General features: G+C 40.2%; 1 protein-coding gene across 2 annotated transcripts in view; it reads right to left on the bottom strand.

Annotated features, from left to right (window-relative positions):
- Positions 1 to 15,669, bottom strand: part of MDGA2 (MAM domain containing glycosylphosphatidylinositol anchor 2) — an 838,509-nt gene that overhangs the window by 743,308 nt on the left and 79,532 nt on the right. The window lies entirely within an intron of this gene.

Raw genomic sequence — 15,669 nt, 5'->3', positions numbered from 1 at the left:
ATTCATAATAAAGAATTCTTCTCAAGTGGATTTTTTTTTTTTTTTTTTTTTTTTTTAGTATTACAGGAGCACACATGTTTTGGTTACCTAAATTGCTTTTGTATGTTTTAAGTAAAAGTTATGTGTGCCCATCACCTGGACAGTGTGCACTATACCTGTTAGTTATGAATTGACCCATCTTCCCTCCCCCTTCCCCTCCTCCCAACAGTTTGATTTCCATGGAGTTTTACTTACATAAGAGCATGTAAGAATTGATTGATTCATTCTAATTTAAAAGTGAGTACATGTGGTATTTCTTTTTTTTTTTTTTTTTTTTGTTCTTGTGATACTTCACCTTGAAGAATGGTCTCAATTCCATTTAGGTCATCACAGAAGGTATTAGGCTAACCATTTTTTTAATAGCTGAGTAGTACTCCATGGTATACATATATGCCCCATTTTAGGAATCCACTCATGTATTGATGGGCATGTGGGTTGTTTCCACATGTTTGCGATTGTCAGTTTTAATCCTATGAACATTCATGTGCAAGTGTCTTCTTTATAAATTTTTTTTTTCATGGGGATAAATGCCTAGTACAGAGATTGCTGGACAACAAATAATTTTTAATGTTTTTCAATAATGAGTTAATCCAATTTTCTAATTTTAAAAATAAAAAAATAGTTTTCTATTTTATCTAAGAGGAAGGCTGAGAGTGGGCTTTCTCTGTCTCCACTGCCTGTGCACTTCACCCTCACTCCAACACAGAATCTTAGAAGTTGGCATTTCAAAAGCAGCCTCAACAATATCTCCTTCGCTTCCTTTCTTTTATCTATGTGGAAACTATGTTTCAACCTCCATTTTTCTCATTCCCTTATTTCTCTTCTAATTTACCCCAGTGGAGTTACAGAATAGGGTTAAATATACACAAACAAGTAAGTTCAACTCAGCCACAAATAACATTTTGGATGCTGAGTTCTGCCCTATAAACGCTCTGGGAAAGAAGATTATTAGAACAGGACAGGACCTTCATGAAAGTACAAGCTGGTGACAAGAGACAGGTTTCAGACCATGTGTGCTTTTGTTGCCTGAAAAAGAAAATGGGCTGCTAATGCGTCCTCTGGCTTAAAACGGCATGTCAGAAGCAAAATCTCTCTAATAATTTAAACCAAAGTCACACAACTATTTAACAGTAGCACTGGAATTAGCACCCACGCTCAGTCACTGGAATCTCATCTCACAAGACCTGCGGTGTGTGGTTGTGGAGAGTCCCTGAGTTGTGTGTAGGACAGCAATGGAATTGGGCGTGAAAGGGGGCTAAAAACGTATTCTTCTGAGCCTTGGACAGACGCGGTATTTCATTCTCAACAGTAAGTGTGCTGGGGACACTTGATACTGCCATGCTCAGTGCTGTCATAAAGTTGCCACGTATGTTCAACGTGAAGTTATAGTCACTGTATCCTCAGGAGAAAGGCTCAGAGGCAGGAATGTAAGGAACCTTCTGACATATAACGTTTTAAGAAATTTTTAAACCTTTATTTCTACATTTCAAGAGATTTTTATCCCAGAAAAGAAAACAGAGCAATAGTGATCCAGTGGAAGAGTCACTACAATTATCTAACTGATAATTCAGTTAGCAAAACTTTGCTAGATTTCTTTTTAAATGGCTCTTTCTGCCTCCAATCTCATTGATAGATCTCATACCCTTTTGCTCAGATTAATTTCTCCACAAACACAACTCTATATACCTTCCTTCCCCAGCCCCATGTATAAACCCTGAGCACACCCCTCTCTCTCCCGCCTGTCAGGAGAACAAGCAGTGGTTCCTCAGAGAAGCTATAACCTCACAGAACTGCTACTCGGGCTTGAAAGTTTCCTTGGCTTTCCATTGTGAAATTTCTGAAGTTAGGGCCTATCCTGAGCTCAGGTTCTGCAATTACTCTTACTGAGTGACTTTTCCCCCAGACACCTGGCCTCCATCTGCTCTCATATGGGTGCGGGTGGGTGAGGTCATGCCTGTTTCCAGTATCAGACTTTAGGCTGTGTCCATCTCTGGCTTTGAAGATGGTTCAGTCATTGTGAGTGCCACCCAAAACAGGTCAGGGGACCCTGCTGCACACTAAATCAAACACAAACTCCATACACTGACATTTAAGACTCCATGACCTGATCTGAGCCAACGATCAGAACCTATAATTCATTGCCTTTTCACTTCTCTCCAGACAACTATACATGTTATTTTAACTCCTGCTCAATACTTTCCACTCCTGATCCTTCCCTCACTGAATTCCCTGACTCAGGAAGGCTCCTGTTGATGCAGGACAAGGCAGGACCACGACCTGCTGCCTTAGTCCTGATATTGATGCTACTGTGGATGGAAGAACCAGCTTCCTGGAAGGGCTGAACACCTGCAGGGGAGATGCTGGAGCCTTGCTGTCTCTTCCACGTGGACTTCGGACTGGTCAGTTTCATGGATGGTGCCTTGCTGTCTCCTCCAAGGGCACTTCTGACTGGTAAATTTCCTGTCAGTTTCCAAGGCCTGAGAGTTCATTGGACAGCTGGCTGTAACTGACAGGACTCATGCTCTAGCAGAACACCCCCACCCCCTGCCACTATATAAACCCCTGAGCAAAGAGTCTAAAGACAGACCCCGAAGAGAGAGCAGGAAAGCTTGTTCCCCTCCTGGGTTCTCTCTGCCAGGAGGTTTGGTTTTTGTAGTTGTTGTAATTTTTGGTTTCTGTAAATAAATCCTGACTTACCACTAATCCTGTGGTCTGTCGATTTATTCTTCAAATTGCCGAGACCAAGAACCTGAAGTTACGGTATCATATTTGGCGAGCCAGCCAGGAGAGAAGACAAAATTCCAGTAATATATTTGGTGGCCCATATGGGGATGGAAAGAAGACATCTATGGTAAGTAATGGGACCGCTTACCTCTATCCTGTTTTTCTCTATAGCTATCCTACTGGAGATTAATAAATTCAAGGCCCTCCAGCATGTAACTGGGCATAGTGTAGATGCTGACCTCCAGGTCATGGGCAAACTTTCTCATTCCCTTTGGCTTCAGAAAGGAGGCAAGGGGTCTGTTGAAAGAATATTGAACCTCTTCTCTGTTTATTCCTTTTCCCTGGTCCAGAGCCAAGTAAAGAGGTAGCACCCAAAGACCCTGGGGTCCCCAGCAATGGTTTGACCCCTGGACTTGGGAGGGCCTTCGAAAACTTGTGCTCTCCCAGCTTTTCCTATCTTCTCTTCTCTTCCATGGTCCCAAATTTTTTATATTTCTGTAGACCTCTTCTCATTCTCTCCTTCTCTTTGATAGTAAATATGCTTTGTTTGAATGTAGGTAAGAATTGTTTATATAGTTAATGTTGTAAGGGTATTCTGTTTTTTTAGAAGTGTGTATTAGATGTTTTAAGGGGGTTTCAAATGTTGTAGGTGGGTTGAGAGTTTTTACTGTTCATTAGTGTTTTTATGTCACTAAAAACACAAGGGCGGACCTTGTTAAAGAGAAGTCAGCCTCAAACAAGGGGCGACATGACTCCCCTCCATAGTTTGTCTGGGCAACCAGAGGCCTGTGAAGGGAAGCCCAGGATGACTCCCGGGACTGGCCCTGAACCTTGGCTACTGCTCAGTCTTTTGAACATAAAGAAGAGCAACGACGATGACCCTGGGTATTTAATTTCTTCTGGTGTGGGGAAATTTAAGATAATTCTAGGTTTGTCTAGGACCTCGGCTGAGTGCAACTAATTGTAATACAAAAAGTTTTACACGGTCTCTCAACTCAACCCTAATTTATTGTTGCTTTGCTAACCTTTGAGAAAGAAAGGGAAGTTAGACAAGCATAGTATTTAACACCAAGACGTGCTCATGATGGAAAGCCTACTTTCCTTTTCTTGTTATGGGGAGTTTAGAAAAAGCTTATACAGATTCTATAAAGTTAAATGTGCAAACATCACACAGCCATTTTCTCCAGGATGGAGCTCATCCCCACTTTAATTGATACTTTGAGGCTAGTGGGGGGAAGGGGCAGAAAGGGGCAGAATATATGCATCAGGTGGGACGAAGGCTCCCTGATACCTGATTTCTCGGAGCTGTGCTGCCTGGATGTTATAGGCACAGGAGAACCAGCGGGCATTAAGCGCTATGCTGGTAAGAGTGGCTAATTCCAGACAAGTACAGGGCTGAGGAGGCCACTCTCCTCAGATACTCTTCCCCAAGCACTGGAAGGATGCTTCCTTTCATTTGGTCGGAAGGCTTCGTGAGTTGGTCAGAGGATGCTCTGACGACTCAGGAATATGGGGTGGGATTCTCTGTCCACTGGGCTGTATTCTGGAGCACTGGGACATGTTTGATCCCCAGGCGCTGAAAAAAGAATGTATGGTTTTCTTCTGCACCCAGGCCTGGCCTCAGTATCAACTCTCTGCTGGTGAACAATGGCCCCCAGAGGGTACTCTTAATTATGACACCATTTTTCAGCTAGATGCTTTTTGTAAACCGGAAGAAAGGTGGTCTGAGGTGCCCTTATGTGCAAGCTTTCTTTTCCCTCAGGGACAACCCCCAGCTGTGTAAGACCTGTCAGATAGTCTGCTCACTTAGCTGTAGTAACTTCCCCAAATAGTCAGGGATTCTCAAGGTCACTCCCTAGTTCAAACCCTCCATCTACTTCTCCCACACCTTCCTCCATGTGTTCAGAAAACCCCAGGAGGGAGGCTGTCCCAAGAGTTGGTTTTTTGTTTTTTTTTTTTTGTAGAGACAGAGTTTCACTTTATTGCCCTCGGTAGAGTGCCGTGGCGTCACACAGCTCACAGCAACCTCCAACTCCTGGGCTTAGGTGATTCTCCTGCCTCAGCCTCCCGAGTAGCTGGGACTACAGGCGCCCGCCACAACGCCCAGCTATTTTTTTGTTGCAGTTTGGCCGGGGCTGGGTTTGAAACTGCCACCCTCGGTATATGGGGCCGGCACCCTGCTCACTGAGCTATAGGTGCTGCCCTGTCCCAAGAGTTTTTACTGGTCCTACTGGGACCCCTAGAAGGCAACCATATCCTTCTTTGTGTCCCTTGGTGGAGGCGAGTGGTGAAAGGGGAAGTACATGAGTATACACTCTGTTTTCTCTAGCAGATTTAAGGCAAATTAAAGTTGATTTAGGAAAATTTTCTGATGACCCCGCTAAGTACATAGATGTTCTCCAAGGGTTAGGACAAAGCTTTGACCTCTCTTGGAGAGATATAATGTTACTATTAGATCAAACTTTAACATTTAACAAAAAAAAATGAAGTCCTGGATGAAGCTAGGAAGTGGGGTGATTTGTGGTTCATGTCCAATACTGATGGCAGTATGTCTCCCGGAGACAGGGACAGATACCCCACGGGAAGACAGGCAGTTCCCCTTCAGGATCCCGAATGGGACCCGGGAAAGGAGGTGACTGGTGGCGTAAACATTTTCTAACATGTGTCCGTCAGTCCAAGAAAAAGCCTGCAAATTATGCCAAGTTGTCTACTATTTGCCAGGAGCAAAATGAGAGTCCCTCAGCCTTTCTTGAGAGGCTTAAGGGCGCAATGAGAAAATACACCCAATTGACACCTGACTCCATAGAGGGTCAAATTATTTTAAAAGACAAATTTATTACTCATGCGGCTCCAGACATTCGAAGAAAACTCCGGAAATTGGCTCTAGGCCCAGATCATAACCTGGAGAATCTTCTTAAAACAGACACTATGGTCTTTTATAACCGAGATCAGGAGAAAGAGGAAGAAAAAGAGATAAGGGATCAAAAAAAGAATGACAGCTCTAGTAATGGCACTCTGACAAACGAGCACCTTTCAGGGGCAGAGGGAAGCCAGAGAAGCTAAGAACAAGTGTTTCCAATGTGGTCAGACTGGCCACTTTAGGAAGAACTGCCTGGGAACAGTGATCCCATCAGCACCCCACCTGGACTAAGAGTGCCTGGGGCAAATTCTCATGGCTCTAGCTTGTGTTATCACCCCTCAAGAGCCCTGAGTTTGCCTCACAGTGGAAGACCAGGTAACAGAATGTCTTCTGGACACTAGAGCAACCTTGTCTGTACTTCTCTCTAACCTTGATCTTTTATCCCCCAAATCTGTAACTATATCAGTTACCAAAATTTTCACTCAGTCTTTAAGATGCAATCAGGATAACTGACTATTTGCTCATACCTTTCTAATCATGTCTGCAAGTCCTACTCACCTTTTGGGGAGGAACTTTTCTCCCCTGGGATCTAGTCATGATCAAACTCTTCCCTCTAATTCACCTTCCCTAACCCCGACTTGGGAAGGTCCCTTTCCTGTTATCTTATCTTCCTCTACAGCTGCTAAAGTTATGGGAATGGATTACTGGATACATCATTCACGAGTAAAATCCTGGAACCCGCCACCTTCTACAGAAGCAGACTATGAAGAGAGCCAGCCACAGTCCACCTATACTTGTGAGCCAAAGGAAAGTTTGAATTTATCATTTAGAAAACAGCAAGAAAAATGTTAATATAGGTTTCTTTTAGCATCACTAAATTTGTGCCTCTAACCTGACACTGCCCTACCTTTGCTTTGTACTGATTATACTAATCGGATTTATATTTTCCAGAAATGTCATCAGGCCACACACAGAAAAGACGGTTCCTGTCCAAGACCTGATTCTATCATGGACCCCTGGATCACTCTCCCTCTGGAGAAACCTAACTGCCCCCCGCATCATCGCCCGATTCAGCAGGAAGCAGTTAGATCGAGTCTTCGCCCTTTTCCCTAATAGCAGTTAGAGTTTCTACTCAGAGAGGGAGAATTGATGCAGGACAAGCAGCACCACGACCTGCTGCCTTAGCCCTGAGGTATTGACCCTCCTGCGGATGGAGGAACCAGCTTCCTGGAAGGGCCGGACACCTGCAGGGGAGATGCTGGCACCTTGCTGTCTCTTCCACGTGGACTTCTAACTGGTCAGTTTCATGGATGGCGCCTTGCTGTCTCCTCCAAGGGCACTTCTGACTGGTAAATTTCCTGTCAGTTTCCAAGGCAGGAGAGTTCAGTGGACAGCTGGCTGTAACTGACAAGACTCTCGGCCTAACAGAACAACCCCCTGCCACTATATAAACCCCTGAGCAGAGCGCCCAAAGACAGACCTCTAAGAGGGAGCAGGAGAACTTGTTCCCCTCCTGGGTTCTCTCTGTAGTTGTTATAATTTTTGGTTTCTGTAAATAAATCCTGACTACCACTCCTGTGGTCCGTCGATTTATTCTTTAAATCGCCGAGACCAAGAACCTGAAATACCGGTATCACTGTCATAATTCCGTCTCCATTTGTTGTAATTATAGGCATTTTCCAAGGCTGGATTTCAAAGGTCATTTTTTCCAGATTATGTCCAGTAGCAAACTCTCATTTTCCAAAATGTCATCACCTTGACCAGAACAGCAGAAGAACTACACTATCTAGACTTGAGTCTCTGCTTATCCAGCAGGAACATTCAAGGCAAGTTCAATTTCTTTAGTCTTTGTTACTAATCTGCGGATTGCAGATGGTAATAGTCCCAGTAACTTCAAAAGGTTATGGGGATGCCCACCTGAGTGTAAAATGAAAAGTGCCTGGCATCTAACACATGCAGAGTAAACAGCTGCTATTACAACACACTATCTGGTACTTTTACTACGATAAAAAGTAAAATATTTTATGAATGTGCAATACTTCTCTCCTTTTCTAAGTTTTTTCTGGATATCTTTATGTGGTGCTTGGTCATTTGCTAAAATTTCTGCATTAAAAAAGAAAATAGAACTGGCATAATGAGTCATACCTATAATTCCAGAACTTTGGGAAGCTGAGATGGAAGGATCACTAGAAACCTGGAGTTTGAGACCAGCCATGTCAACATCGTGAGATCCTGTCTTTAAAAAAAATTTTTTTTTAATTAGCCAGGCATGGTGGTGAGCACCTGTAGTCCCAGTTATTCAGGAGGCTGAGGCAGGAGGGTCACTTGAGCCCGGGAGTTTCAGGGTACAATGAGCTGTGTCTGTGCTAGTGCACTCTAGCTTAGGCGACAGAGAGAGATCTTGCCTCTAATGATAACATGAAGAAGAGTTAATCCATACAATAAATCTGTGACGTGAGTATTATCCTCATTTCACCAATACAAAAAACTAAGACTGAGAAATAAGTGACTGATCCAAAGACATAAGCCCAGGGAAAGCCTGTCTCCAGCCTCGACAAGCTCTGCACAATCACACAGCTTTCTAAGGAAGGGACAGCCGTGTCTTCAAAATTGTTCTATTCCCCAGAGCAGATAATCATGGTCTCATACCAAGTAGGCAGAGAATACATATTTCATGAATTCATTGGTAAAATAAGATTTTCCCCAGAATGCCTCCAATTTTAACAAAGGAAGGAAAATGGAATTATGGTGGAGGTAAGATTTACAAATCTAATGGGAGTAAAATTTATAAAATTTTGAAGATGTTGCACCGTTTAGTATTTAAATGATTATAAATATAATATCAGCAACATGTCAGATACTGGTTTTAATCTGGGAAAATTCACATGAAATTCACATATAATTTGTAATCACAAAATAAAATGTTTGGTTCTTACAATCTCTCATTTGAAGTCTTAGGTATATAAAAATTCCCAGTGGCTCGGATTCAGGAGCCAACTCTGAGAAAAGACCCTTCCATGACAGGCCTTAAGAAATAGGGAATGAGAAATATTTCTAACACCAAGTAGGCTGTGTGGTTGAAGAAAGGGAGGGTGCCATATACCACCTTAGAAAGCTTGAGTCAACATTCAGAATTTCAAATGAAAGACAATTCTTCACAAATGTTACATTTTATTAATTCAACAAACTTTTACAAGTACCTATATGTACCAAATTCTGTATCAAGCACTACGAACAGAAAGGTATGAAAAGGATCCGTCGTGAGAAAGTAGTTGTGCTTAACGAGGACTTGAGTGTGTGTGTGTGAGAGATTTGATTGATGAGTGATCTTCAACAAATGTTTGATTTGGCTTCCCTTGATTAGCCTGTCCATGCAAAACTCACCTCTCTACCTTATATTGCATACAGATCCATAAGGCAAGTAAATTGATTTTTGGATTATGCACATTTTTCATTAAATTTTTTTCACTTAGCTCACATAATTGAGATATAAATCTAAATGGCTTACTTTCTAATAAATGTGATTCTTCATTTTTTTTTTTTTAAAGACTCTTCTGGACTAGTTGACAGGGAAAATGAAGGCAAATGAGGAGGAGTGGCCGAAAGAAGGCCTGGCTGATAATATGAGACCAATTTAGGGTGGGGTGAAGATGCTATGAATAAAAATGTAATGCTTTCTAAAAATAAAATTATTCTTCAAAGAACTTCCAATCTTGGTTTTAAAGATTCTGAGGCAATGTTGGGTAGACAGGGGTAAGAAAAAAAATAAATCTCCTTTAATGGTTTGGGGAAATTTTAGGTACTGATACAATGCCAATTTTTATTTTAACCCAGCATCTAAAGGAAGTTATATTTCCAATAGGAAAGTAATATTTACTGAAAGTGACTGACTCACCAAGCAGTTTTCTGGGGGAGTACATTATTTGTACCTAAACAAAATGAAGAACAACTGTCAAGATTCCAAAAATAATGAGTAAACATTTCTGGAATTTGGGAACAAATAAATAACGTGAATTGACAAAAGAAAGCAAGCCCTTAAGTAATGGATTTTACAATTAGCCTCTGTTTTCAGGGTGAACACATATGTACAGCATCTTGGCCCATCTGGTAAGTTTTCTGCCTTTATTACAATAACTATTGGCTGCCAGTCAATAAAAATATCCTTGCTCTTTCAAAGATGTGTATAAATTTAACACTCTAAGGGTAAATAAGGAACATACATTATAGTATAATGACAACTGTAACGAAATCTTGGGGTGGATTTATGATGATGAATGATTATTTTTAACAATAGAATTTCTCAAGGAAATTCATCCTTAAGTATCATCCCTGTTTGGAGATATCCTCTTTAAGGGAGTAAAATAGGCAGCTATAATCTATAAATTTTATTTCATTTTCTTTAAAAAATATAATAATATATACGGTATGTATATAAAGTTTACACACATGGTTTGCAAAAGAGCTTTGCATGGAATTGTTAAAGTTTTCATGTAGGAGTCTCAATTAAGCACTTTAAAACATTAATGAATAAGATTATAGGTAAAAAAAAACTTATTATTTTTAAATATTGACAAAGATACTCAATCCAGACATCCATTTTTTATGATGATTTGAATGCATTTCTATCATAAAACCTGTGACCAGCAAGTGTCTGTAATTGAATGAGATGGTAAGTTTTGCTTGCAGACTAAAATTAGCTCCATATCAACTGAGGGACAAACATGTGTCATACATTATTACAGTGATGGCATACACTGATTCAAAAACTGTGGCAACCTTTCAACATTTTCTTGCCCAATGGGCAGACACTGCTCATCTAGAAGCTAAATCTCATCCGTTTTCTGAGTCCATCCCAACTGTGACACAGATGCCTTTATGGGCAAAACGTTGGTAGGGAAGGGAAATGTCAGAGTCTGGCTTCATGAGAGTCAGTGCCCAGCATGTGCAGGGGGGCTGTGTACACACGCTCTTGCTGCAGCTGCTGCCATCTTCAGATAGCCCACCCAGAAAACGCCTGGGCTTCTGACTCCCCTGCCCTAATTCCTCTGCTTCTTGACGGTAGGGGACCTGCTCCAAACGCATTCCACTAACGAAGGCCTTAGCGCCATGCCTGTTTTGATGTTGTTGTTCATTTTTAAATATATGCCTCACTAACAAAAGGGACAACATTTTATTTATTGTACTGCCAAGAATGGCTAAAATTCTGCTATGAATTGTCAGGCTGTCTAAAACCTCCCATTCCTCTGCAGGCGGGCATGTTCCAAACACCTGGACACTTACTGCTTTGGACTACTTCCCTGGCTCCATCCATGCTAGTTGCCCAGCAGGGAGCCCGCCCTACAATTTTCCGAGTCTCCAGAGAATCCCATTTTTCCTTTCTTTCTTCCCTAGGAAGTTCTGCTGGGGCCTTAATAGTACAGATTACGTTTCAGCCTGCTCGAGTCACGACACAAGCAAGGTTACTTAAGTTAAAAGTGGGTTTTATAGACCTCATGCTACCTATATAGACTGAAGTCATCAACCAGCTGCTGTTCTGGGGATGTTCCTGTCGTACCACAGGTGAAGAGTCACCGGGCTGTTCAGCTTCTCTCATTCTTGGACACTTAAAACACTTGCCAGCCATTACATTTTTTTTTAATCTTAAAATACAATATAAAAGTGAATGAATCATTCTAATTAGTGGATATGGAATAACCACTAATTTTTAGCAAAAGTACTATCAGCAGGAAAAAAGAACATGCTTCTCATGGTAAACAGAACCATCAATAGATTATGTCTTTGGAGAAGGTAGTGTAGGTAACTCAGAACACTGAAAATCTGTTTAATTGGTCATTTACTCCAATTTCCATATCATGGAAATTTCCCCCAAACACTATTAAACTTACATTCTCTAGAGAGAATAAAGATGAAGAAGGTTTAAATAACTGCTATTAAGAAATCTTCGTAGATTCATAAAATCATCTTTCTACCAAGGGTTACAGTATATAATTAAAAAATCCTGGCATATTTGAAATTTTCACTGGAGCCAAAATAATTTTTTTAAATGCTGGATTTTCATGTTACCAATTTGAGATGGAATTCACTTTGTTGTTTATAATATATACTTTCAATTTTAAGTGATATTCATGAACTAAGCCTGTATTTGGAGAGTTTTTTATTTTATTTCAGTGGAGAATTTCTTAAACTGAAACATAAAATGACTTTCACTCGATATAAATTTGGCTACCAAAATAAATAATATATCTAACTTTGTGTTTTTTTTTTGTTTCTAATACTTATATCTGTTTTTGAAGTAACTCTCTCTGATAATCAAAGATCTTATATGAAAAGGGTTGAAATGAGAGTAACATTGGTACTAGTTTATAAAATAACACAAAATCTAATAACCATTCGCCTCTTTCTAACCCATAATCTAATTGATCCCTCCCCATCCCCAGCTGCCAGGTGAGGGATCTTGAGCCCTGTTGGCTAAACAGTCCATGGCATTAATGTAGCAACTGCTATTCATCTGGTCCAGTCATATTAAAGAGTAGATTTACATTTCATGGTTGGGGAACAGGTTCTCTGTCTCTCAGGAATATGAACAAAACCCCCACATCATCCCAGGTCATGTTCTCTGCCAATTCTCAAGCACAACAGAAATCATCTGAAGATCACAGGAAAGAAACCAAACATGGCAGGCCAGTTAGGGACAGAGGCCCAGGTGACAGTCAATTCTTGAGCACAGAGAAATTCTGGAGCTAAGAAATACCCTTACTGTTTGGGCCAGTTTGGTCAGAATTTCCTTTACTTACAGCTCACAGCATCCTACCTGATTCAGTTTACTAAAAGATTAATCCAGTTGAGAATTCAATCTTAAGCACATTTCAGGTAATGTTCTCCCTCTTGTGGTCTGGTGTTCCACTAGAGCACAAATAATAACTCCTCAAGTCTTACTTTCAAAAAGGTCACCTTTAAGGGAACATTCATCCTAAGCATGAGAGACAATAAAGGTGCATTTTAAACATCAGTGTTATATTCACAAAGCAAAAGAAATTTGAGGAAGCAGCCAATGAAATGGGCAAAACAAATCCTATAATTGATGAAGGTAGAAAAACGTTTTAAAGGAAATCAAGTTTAACTCCAAACATCGATCAAATTTCACAAATAAAGGAAAATGTTTTTATCAATATACATTATTAGAATATGTCCAATTAAGAGGCCTAAATTTATTAATCTTAAAAATGTTGTCTTCTTTCTCAAATATGCCACAGAATTAATAGAAAAATAAAAATTAACAGGAAGAATGCCTTTCTACTTAAGAAAACAACAGATACTGTGAACTTCATCTAAATCCAAGCCGCTACTATGGCATCAAATGAGCACTGGTTTTAGAGTTAGAGATACACGTTCAAATTAGGCCAGTTCTTTAACTCACTATACCTGTGCAAAAGGAGGATAGTCCTAGTTTCTGTATTTGTTAGAAAGTTTAAAGAAATAAGGCATCACGCTGTAAGTGATGAGATACGGTAGAACCTCTATAAGTTGACTACATGAGGGTGGGAACACACCGGCCCACAGACGGTGGTCAACATAAGAACCAGGCCTACTGTACCGACATGTACATGTGACGGATGTCAGATTTATGGAAATTAGGTCAACTGAAGGAGCACCGTGTAGGGAGGTAGTCAACTATGAATGTTCTACTGAATATTTTTTTTCTGTATTTAAATTTCAAGTTTTCAGCCAAAGGTACACCTTCTCTTAAAAATATACAGCATACATCTCACACACACACACACACACACACACACAAAGAGACACAGCCTTGCCTAGCATATCCTTAGGCACACACACTCTTCTCATCTTAAATACAACTAAATGGATCAAGAACATGGGACCTTGTTTGAGGCCTCCACCACTTATTCTTGTTACTCCCGCCACATGCATGTCTTTCGTTTTGTCTTACTGTAGAAAGGAGCTCCTAACAGAATCCTAGGCTGACCAGTCCCAGCCTTTGCTTTTCCATATTGTTGCACTACTTATGGTATTTAAAGTTTATTACATGGCTAATTTTTTCCTAAATATAAGGCATAGTTCTGTACAGTGACTATGAATAATAATTCCGACTTCTACATGCTACTCATTACTTTACAAAACTCATGCATATATTCACATATTTCTAATACCCCATCTAAATTTTCAATAGGCCAGTTGTGGTGGCTCACATCTATAATCTCATAACTTTGTGGAGGCCAAGGTAGGAGGATCCCTTGAGGCCAGGAGTTTGAGTATAGCCTGGACAACATACCAAGACCCCCATCTCTATAACAAATTTAAAAATTAGCTGGGTGTGGTGGTGTGCACCTGTAGTCCCAGCTACTTGGGAGGCTGAGGCAGCAAGAGCCCTTGAGCCCAGAATTTCACTTCTGTAGTGACCTACGATCCTGTTACAACATTCCATCCCAGGTGACATAGCAAGAAAAAATATCTATATAAATCATGCGCCCTATTTTATTCATTGGAATAATCCCTAGCTGTATATCTTGCTTGAATTTAGAAATATGTTGTATCATATCAAGTATAATTATCACTTGAATATGATTAAGATAATTAAACCTTTGGTTGAATAATTTTAAAAAATTCTGACCTGATTCCAACGTAAGACTTAATTATTAAAGATGTTTACCCGAGGAACTGGTAGTAACCCCAGGTAAGTTCTGAGTCACAAAGGGCCAAATATTTCATGTAGAAATTCCACCAAAACCTGCAACAAGCAGCGTACCTTCTCTTTTAGTGCCCTGGTCTTTTCTACTACCACTGGCTCCTCAGAACAGATAGTCCAGCTTCTGGGAAGGCAACTGGCTGGAGTTTAAAATACTGACTATAAAAATAGAAAAAAAAAATCAGCGGAAAATTAGCTGGCTCATATACACATATAAAGGAGCAGGAAATTTCTGGCCTCCAGAGTACCTCCAAAAGTGTACTGGACCAGCCGACTCATTTAAACTTCATGTATGAAACAGATTTAATGCACTTTGATTAGAATTTTTATAAATATTTTCATTTTCCAATGATTTTTATATTTTCATCCTGATTCAGTGTCAAGCAATAATTAAAGGCAGAAATTATGCTAAGAGGAGAATGATTTAATTTATTTACTGGGGTCATTGTTTGAGCATGTCTCTATCAAACAGTATCAATGATCAACCCCTCTGCAACTGATTATTTCCCTAACTCAACACATTTCTGTACTAAATACATCCATTATGGAGTTTACTTCTCTGTCTCTTTTATGCCTCTGGAAAAATTAATAGACATCAATTCTATCAAATTATCAATCAAAATATGAGATTTTATTAAGATAACATCACTAAAGTAATAAGCATTATTCTTTTGGGGAGTGTTTTCCAAGTAATGGGGCAGGAACTGTGAGTTAGAAAAGATAGCATAATGTACATGGACTATTTCTAGCCCTGAAAAAAGTGGCTTGGTATTAGCCATGTTATAAACCCTGGGATATAAGTGCAGCTAAGTTATCACAGTTCTCATTGCCAGAGCCCCCAGGATTCACCATCTCACTAGGCAACATGTTTATTCACAAACCAAATGTTCGCCTTATGCTCATCTTCATTTAACCATTTGAATCTAGTAGAAAACAAACCTTTCTTATGCTCAGTTTCCTTATCTGTGAAATGGGAGGAAACTAATAATTACCTAATGTGCTCAGATGTTCTGTGGTTTAACTAATTAGAGGTTATAAAGCTGATAAAGCACTGACTGGTGTCAAATATCTATAGAGCATGCATTTACTGCCCGATGTGCACGCCAGCTGCTTCAACACAGCTGCTCTTAATAAGGAGGAGAAAATCAGCTAAACGCATGTGAGGAGCTGACTGGAGGAAATGACATGGAAGAAGTGTTTTACAACTCATGAATCTGCTAACCTTGTTTTAAAAATTAAGAAGTGATTTCATTGTAGAATGTTGCTATCTTTAAAAATTCTAGAAAGATCAAACAGCAGAGCAGGGGTGTTCAACCTGCAGCCTGCAAGCTGTATGCTGATT

This window comes from Nycticebus coucang, chromosome 6 (assembly GCF_027406575.1).
Source record: "Nycticebus coucang isolate mNycCou1 chromosome 6, mNycCou1.pri, whole genome shotgun sequence".
NCBI classification, from domain to species: Eukaryota; Metazoa; Chordata; class Mammalia; order Primates; family Lorisidae; genus Nycticebus; species Nycticebus coucang.
Note: the sequence above shows the minus strand (reverse complement) of the source record. Positions and strands in the feature narration are given on the sequence as shown.